A 7355-nucleotide genomic window follows, 5' to 3' on the forward strand; every position below is an offset into this window, starting at 1 on the left:
TGATTCCTCCATCTTGGATTATAATTATTTCTATAGGGGTTATTTTGAGTTCTAGAATTGTTACCCATAAAATTGACTTGCTCTGCTCCATGTTAGAACCAAATGGTAAACATTTCGGATTGATTATCCCCGTTCCAATTGCATCACACTGCATTACTAAATTCATTGTGTTATTGCAACTCAAACCATCAATCTTTTTACTTAGTGCTTCCATCAGACTTGCCAACATAGGAACTGCATCTATATTAAAAACACCGATTGCTTTAATCAGTTTTGTTCTCATGACTTGCCATTGGTAGTTATTCAATGTCATCTCCTTAATTAACTCTTGAGCTACCTTAGGTGTCTTATTATTCAAATTTCTGTTAGTTGTTGTATCAATTAGTTGCCTAGTTGAGGGATTCAAACCGTTGTAAAAGGTTTGAACTTGTAACCACAAAGGTAACCCATGATGAGGACACCTTCTGAAAAGATCCATAAATCTCTCTCATGCATCATATAATGTCTCCAAATCAATTTGAACAAAAGAAGAGATGTCGTTACTCAACTTAGCTATTTTAGCCTGTGGGAAGAACTTCAACAGAATCTTCTCAGTCATCTGATCCTAAGTCATGAGAGAACCCCGTGGAAGTGAATTCAGCCACTGTTTTGCCTTACTCCTTAAAGAGAATAGGAACAATCAAAAGTGTATGGAATCATCATAAACGCCATTAATATTAAATGTCCCGCAAATCTCTAGAAAGTTAGCCAAATGAGCATTTGGATTTTCATCTTGCAACCGATCAAACTAAACATACTGTTATACCATCTAAATTGTGTTCGGTTTAGCTTAAAATTGTTTGCAATAATAGTTGGTTTGACGATACTCGATTGAGCCCCAATAAAAGTAGGCTTAGCATAATCAAACATAGTACGATGAGTAGGAGGTGCAAGAGGTTGTTGATTATTTTGATTATCATCTATCTCCACAGTAATATCATTTTCTCCTGATTGTCTATTAAAATCTATTGACTTTTCTTTTCTTCTCACTGATTTTTACATTAAGTTTTCTCGATCTCACTATAAAAAATTATTGGTTCTAACGGGTTACCTCTAGTCATAAACTAAAAGAAATTGTAAGAATCAAAGAGAAGAAAATTTAAAATATAACAATTAAATTAAAATTAAAATAAGAAATGGATAAATTAATTGAAATTAAGTTTTCCTAATATTTTAGCCCCTGGCAACGGCGCCAAAAACTTGATGTCCACGAAACCAACTAAAAGTTTGATTAAGGCAAGTGCACCTATCAATTAATAGTATAACTACGATGAACAAAGATATCGTTCCCATGAAGACTAAAAGTACTAGTAATTACCATTTTTCTATTATTAGCTGATAAATTCTAATGATTGATTGAAAAATAAAATGAACTAAATTAATTAACTACGAACACGACAAAGAACAAATCAGGAAAATAAACGATTAACAACCAATAGGAAAAAAAATACCCAGGAAAGAATTCACCTAGACTTTATTTGTCACTATCAATCTAAATTACACAATTTCTTCACTTAGTATCGTGATCCGTAGAAATCCCTAAATTATGCTAATATCTCTTTTCAAGAATAAGAGCAACTGACTTTAGGTTGATTAATTGAAATTTCTTTCTAATTAAAATCCTTATTATTGCATTAACTTGATTTATGGATCCTCCTATTCGATTTGACTCCAATCCGATAGATTTATGTCGTTCTATGTTTGTGCAACTTCACTCAATTACGCTAGATCTACTCTTAGACAGGGTCTATTCCTCCTCTAATTTAAACACATCAAACATGAATCAATAGTCTAGAAATATTAAATGGAGAATTAATCACACATAATTGAGAGCAAGATATAAGTATTTATTGTGTAAAATAAAAATCAAATGACAAAATTCACCATAGGGTTTATCTCCCTTAGGTATTTAGAAAATTAGTTCATGCTTGAAAATAAAAACATCCCAAAGATAGTATATCCTAAAGAAATAAATAAACTCATTATAATCTCCAAAGAAATCAACAGGGACTGTTTAATCTTCAGGGAAACCTTCTTTATAATTGGCTTTAATGGTGTTTTTCAAGTTGTTTTCTTAAGTATTCTATGACGGCTGACTCCTATCTTCTTATGTTTGTTATAAATAAGTATCAAAATGCCCAAAAAACCCAAAAAATTGTGTTTTTCCGTTGTTCGGGGTGCAATTTGAGAAATTGACATGGCTTGCAACATGGTTGTGTGGTAAACCATGTAGCTTACATGGTTGTGTCCAAGCCATCTGGAAAGGTCCAACTTGTGTGGCTCTTGTAACTCGCTCTAATTTTTTAGTTTTCGCTCGTTTTTTGCTCCTTCTGCTCTAAAATGCTCTCCTAAGTATAAAAATATGAATTTAAAGGACTAGGAGCAAAAAATTCACCCAAAAAAGTATTAAGAATATGATTAAAACATGTTACTTTTATTACCTATCAGTCAACCCCCTATTGTTGTCCAATATAGTTGCCCTTTTGTTAACTCAACATTCCCCTTTTCACTCAATTTGTCCCTTCCACGATCCATTATTCATGCCATTGTCCCCAAACTTTCCTTTTCTTCCCCTTGAATAGCTAGTGTCATCCATTGCACCTAGACATAAGGGTTCACTTTTGATTTTTATTTCATTTAGTTACTCATCCTCTCTCTTTTGCCCCCCTCCTTCTTTGCTCCCCCCTTTTTAATCCTTTTCTTCCATTTTAGCTCATAAACCACTTATTTTCTTTACTTTTCTTCCATCTCACCACCACTAATTTCCAGCCAAACCACCACCTCACCACATTGAACCACCAACCATTATTGTGCCTCTATCGCATCATCGTCACGCCGCCACTGTTCTTCTCTATTTTCTATCCTTCTATTAACCCACAGGTTATAATCCAAATTCTACTCCATTTTCTTTATTCTTTCTTCTCATGTTAATATTATTATTGATTATAATTTTCAATTCGCTTACTCCCTTAAACAATTTGTTTTTCTAGATATCATTGCCACCATTTCCAATCCTTGGTAGCCATCATTATCTTATTGATTTATCTACAGCTTAAGTATTGCTAATAATGTACATCATCCATTTCTTTTCCCAGTTATTTGAGTGTTTAGAGAACGATCTTAGGGGTGCTAACTTAATATTGCTTGTAATAGAGGATCAATCACCAATCATTTGGGCCACTATTAACATTTGGAAGCCAACCGTGAGTTCGATTTTAGTCCTCTATTCGTAAGTAAGGTTTGGATATTTATTTTGGATTAAAGAAATTTTTATATAAAATTGAAGGCATTAATTAAATAGCGTGAATGGTGAATCATTGCTTTGGATTCATATCTGTGATTGGACCAGTTCAATCTAAGAATATACATGGAAAGGGGCTATGGTTTTCATTCGATCCACTAGTTCAAGGTATGGGTTTTTAACATATAAACAACACATGTAATGAATATAATTATTCACTAAATTTAAGTATAAAATTAATATTTTGTTATTAAGATCGTGAGGCATGGAAACATTTGAGTACACAAAGTATTCAAATGTGGGGTTATTAAATTTATTAAATAGATTGAAATCCAAGTAAGTAGTTTCACACTATTTAAATATGTTATACTGTGATTTTGTTGTGTGATTCACTGATATATGAGACACATTACTTATTTTTATCTAACACTTATGACGTCATGTAATGGCCATAGTCTATTTTGCATGAAAAAAACTATATCATGCTACTGTTTCTAATAATGAGATTTGATTCACATGTAAAGCATGCTTACTGTGTTAATACAAAAAGAAATCTAATTTGCATGTTAAGCATGCCTACTGAAAAATTCAGTTTTGTATGTCATATCACATGCATGGGGTTGGGATAAGATTGTACGGAGGAAGACTATTGCAATTTAATAATCTACATATTCTAGTGGTTTAACCACATTATTTGGTTGTATATCTACAATTCTAGTGCCTTGTCCACAATTATCTATATCTGGCAGCTTGTCGACATTATCTGGTAGCTTGCCTACAATATTGGTCTGTTAATGGATGGATGAGTTCTAGGAGAACTCTTTTATGGTGTCTAGAAGATTTGGATAGGATTGTTTTCTAAAAATTACACACTGATTTCTAAAAAATTCTACATTTACATTGCCATGCATATATATGTGAAAATATGTCTGGTTGTGTTACATGATGATGTGTTTATGTTGTGGTCATTCTTGCATTCACTGAGCTTCCAAAAGCTCATTCCCTCATTTCAATATTTGCAGATTAGTGACGTCATGGTGTGGGCGATGTGGTCTCCAAGGGAGTGATCCAAGGAAGTCTGGTTATTCTTCATAGGTGCTTTATTATTTTATTATTATTTTTGGGAACTAGGCAATATGATAGAACTATTTTGACATATTTAGCTTCACCATTTTGATTTACCTATAAGAATTTTGTGTTATTTTTATGCTAGGATACTTAAACATTGACAATGGCATGATTATATTGGTTCAGATTCACTTTTAGAATTTTGTATTATTGATTAAGTCATATGAGTAGTTATTTAGTTTAGTACTTGATGCATGTTGATTAGGAGCTATTTGTGATGAGTTAATTGCATTCCTGTGTTGTATTTTTAGCTCCAGTAGCAGAGCTATCAATATTGGGCTTTAAAAATTGATACCTTTGTGAATTAAAACGTATAGGAAACAGAATATAGATTTGGTATCGATACTTTGGGGATAAATATCGATACTATATCCTGTGGTACCGATATTTTTTGATAGATGGGGTTTTAAATCGATAACAAAATGCTCAATTGGTGTCATTTTTCCAGGTGGTATCGATACCACTTCAAGAAATTATCGATACCTTTATATCAGTATCGATACATACAGACATTTTTGTGGAATCTTGGTACTTAGCCCCTAACCATAATTCTAATTGAACGTGTGATCGTTAATGAATGAATTGCATGTAATAATGATAATTAACTATTTGGACATATTAATACTTGTTCGACTTAACAAAGGATGTTCAATTTACTTGAATTCCTGTTTATCGTAAATGAGATGACACAGTGGTGTGACATTCCATATTCGGGCTTGGTGACCAGGTCAGGTATAGGGTGTTACATTTTATTGTATTAGAGCCTAGGTTCATTAACGCTCTGACGTAGGAGATTGTTGTGTGTTTAGAGTTTCAAAACTCACGAGTTTAAATCTCTTTGTTTTTTTTATATTGGTGATGTAACCCTGATTGAATTACATAAGATATCTCTGTTTGTGATGTATGTGGGGTAGGAACAGGATCACATTTCCTTTAACCTAAAAGTTTACTTGCAGGAACAAGACTTACATCATTCCCGCCACTCACATCGTTTACTTGTTTGTTTGTATGCTAGATTAATTAGATATGCCTCCTAGACATGTTAACGTAAAAGCTAGTGCTCATAAGGATGGTACATCCTCTACACCACCTGTGTCACCGCGTAGAGTGAATATACTTGATGAGGGTGTAGGCCCTCTGATGAAAGCCTTGATAGGAGCATTTCAGCGAATTGCTGATGCTAACCCTACACCCGTATTTTTCAATCTGGCACCAGTTAATCCAGGTTTGTCGCTTAAATGTCTTCAGGCATTGGGTGGTAAAGAGTTTTCTAGAGTGAAAGGCACTGATCTAGCCATAGTTGAGTACTGATTAGAGTGAGTTGAAAGGATCCTTGAGCAGATGTCATGTTCTGATGAGGAGAAGTTGGGTTGTGTTGTGTCCTTACTCGATGGTAATGATCATCGTTGGTGGAATACAGTTAGGAGAGGTACAATTGCTAAAAGATTGACTTGGAACTACTTTCTTGAAGCTTTTAAGAGGAAGTATATGGGCGAACAATATATGGGGGCTCGTAAGCGTGAATTTTTGGACTTAGTTCAGGGTAAATTATTGATGGCTAATTACGAGGCTGAATTCTTGAGACTTAGTAAGTACACTCTTGAGATGGTTCCTTTCGAAAAGGACCATTGTAAGAGGTTTTGTTTTGGGTTAAACTGCGAGATTCAAGTTTATTTGGTAGTTTAACATATAGAAATGTTTGACGAGTTGGTTGAGAGGGCTAAGGCTGTGGAGGAAACCTTAGCTAAACCACCCCGTTCTGTGGCTACTGATTTTGGCAAGAGAGCTTCTGATAGTGCATCGGGACGACCATCTAAGAGAGGGCATGACAGTCATGTCTTTAATACAGGTGCAGAAGTGGGACTCGACCTAGTTAATTTAAGCAGCAGAGTGGTATTGTGGTTAGTGCTAGTGGTTCAGCGAGTAGTTCTGGATGGTCGTTTTGTGTTCATTATGTGTGTAGGCATTCTAGAGAATGTCGTAAGTTGACCAGTGGATGTTTAAAATTCGATTCAAAGGAACATTCTTTAAGGGATTTCCCACTTAGAGTTGAGGTTTCACAGACTTAGAGTTCGGCACCTGTTACTATGCCTGCTAGAGGTCGTGGTCGAGTAGATGTAATAGAAGATCGAGTGGGTAGTGGATTGTCACTCATACTGTTGCTACATAGGTTGAATCTAGAGGTCCAGCTCGAGTTTATGTTGTTAGGGAGCCGAAGGATCAAGATCCGATTGATGTTATCACAAGTACCTTTACTTTGCGATCTATTTCGTTATTTTCTTTAGTTGATTTTGGATTCTGATATCTTGAGTGAATTGGCATGCAAGTTAGGGATTCCTGTTAAGACTATTGGTTTGTTTGTAACTACTATTAGTTCTCTTAGTGATAGTGTAGTAGTAAATAAAGTTTAAGTGTCCTTTTATGATTCAAGGATATATTTTCTCTGTTGATCCCATGGAATTGCCGTATTATGGATTTGATGTGATACTTGGAATGAATTGGTCAATTGAACATAAGGCTAGAGTAGATTTTGAGACTAAGCGAATTACCTTGAGGAATAGTGATGGAATGGAAATAGTTGTAGTGGGTGAAAGACCGGGTTTCATGTCAAATGTGGTTTCACGAATAAAAGTTGAGAAGTTGATGGGTAAAAGTTGTGAGGCTTATTTGGCTTATGTGATGAATTTTGTTAGTAAAAAGTTAGGGATTCCTGACGTGTTTCTAGAAGATTTATCAGGTTTGCCAACGGATTAGGAAGTGGAGTTTGGAATTGAGCTTTATCCTGGTACTGCACCGGTGTCCATTGCGTCCTATCGTATGGCACCAAAAGAGCTCTAAGAGCTAAAGGTTTAGTTGCAAGAGTTGTTGGGTAGAGGGTTTATTCGATCGAGTGTATCTCTGTGGGGTGCACCAGTTTTTTTTGTGAAGAAGAATGATGGTTCGATGA

General features: G+C 34.8%; 1 non-coding gene across 1 annotated transcript; it reads left to right on the forward strand.

The window, feature by feature from the left end:
- Positions 1 to 443: 443 nt before the first annotated feature.
- LOC121220437 (small nucleolar RNA R71) lies at positions 444 to 550 on the forward strand. Its single transcript, XR_005917639.1, has one exon. It is a non-coding gene; the product is annotated as a small nucleolar RNA R71 (small nucleolar RNA).
- The last annotated feature ends 6805 nt before the right edge of the window (positions 551 to 7355 follow it).

The sequence above is a fragment of the Gossypium hirsutum genome, chromosome D08 (assembly GCF_007990345.1).
Source record: "Gossypium hirsutum isolate 1008001.06 chromosome D08, Gossypium_hirsutum_v2.1, whole genome shotgun sequence".
Classification (NCBI taxonomy): Eukaryota; Viridiplantae; Streptophyta; class Magnoliopsida; order Malvales; family Malvaceae; genus Gossypium; species Gossypium hirsutum.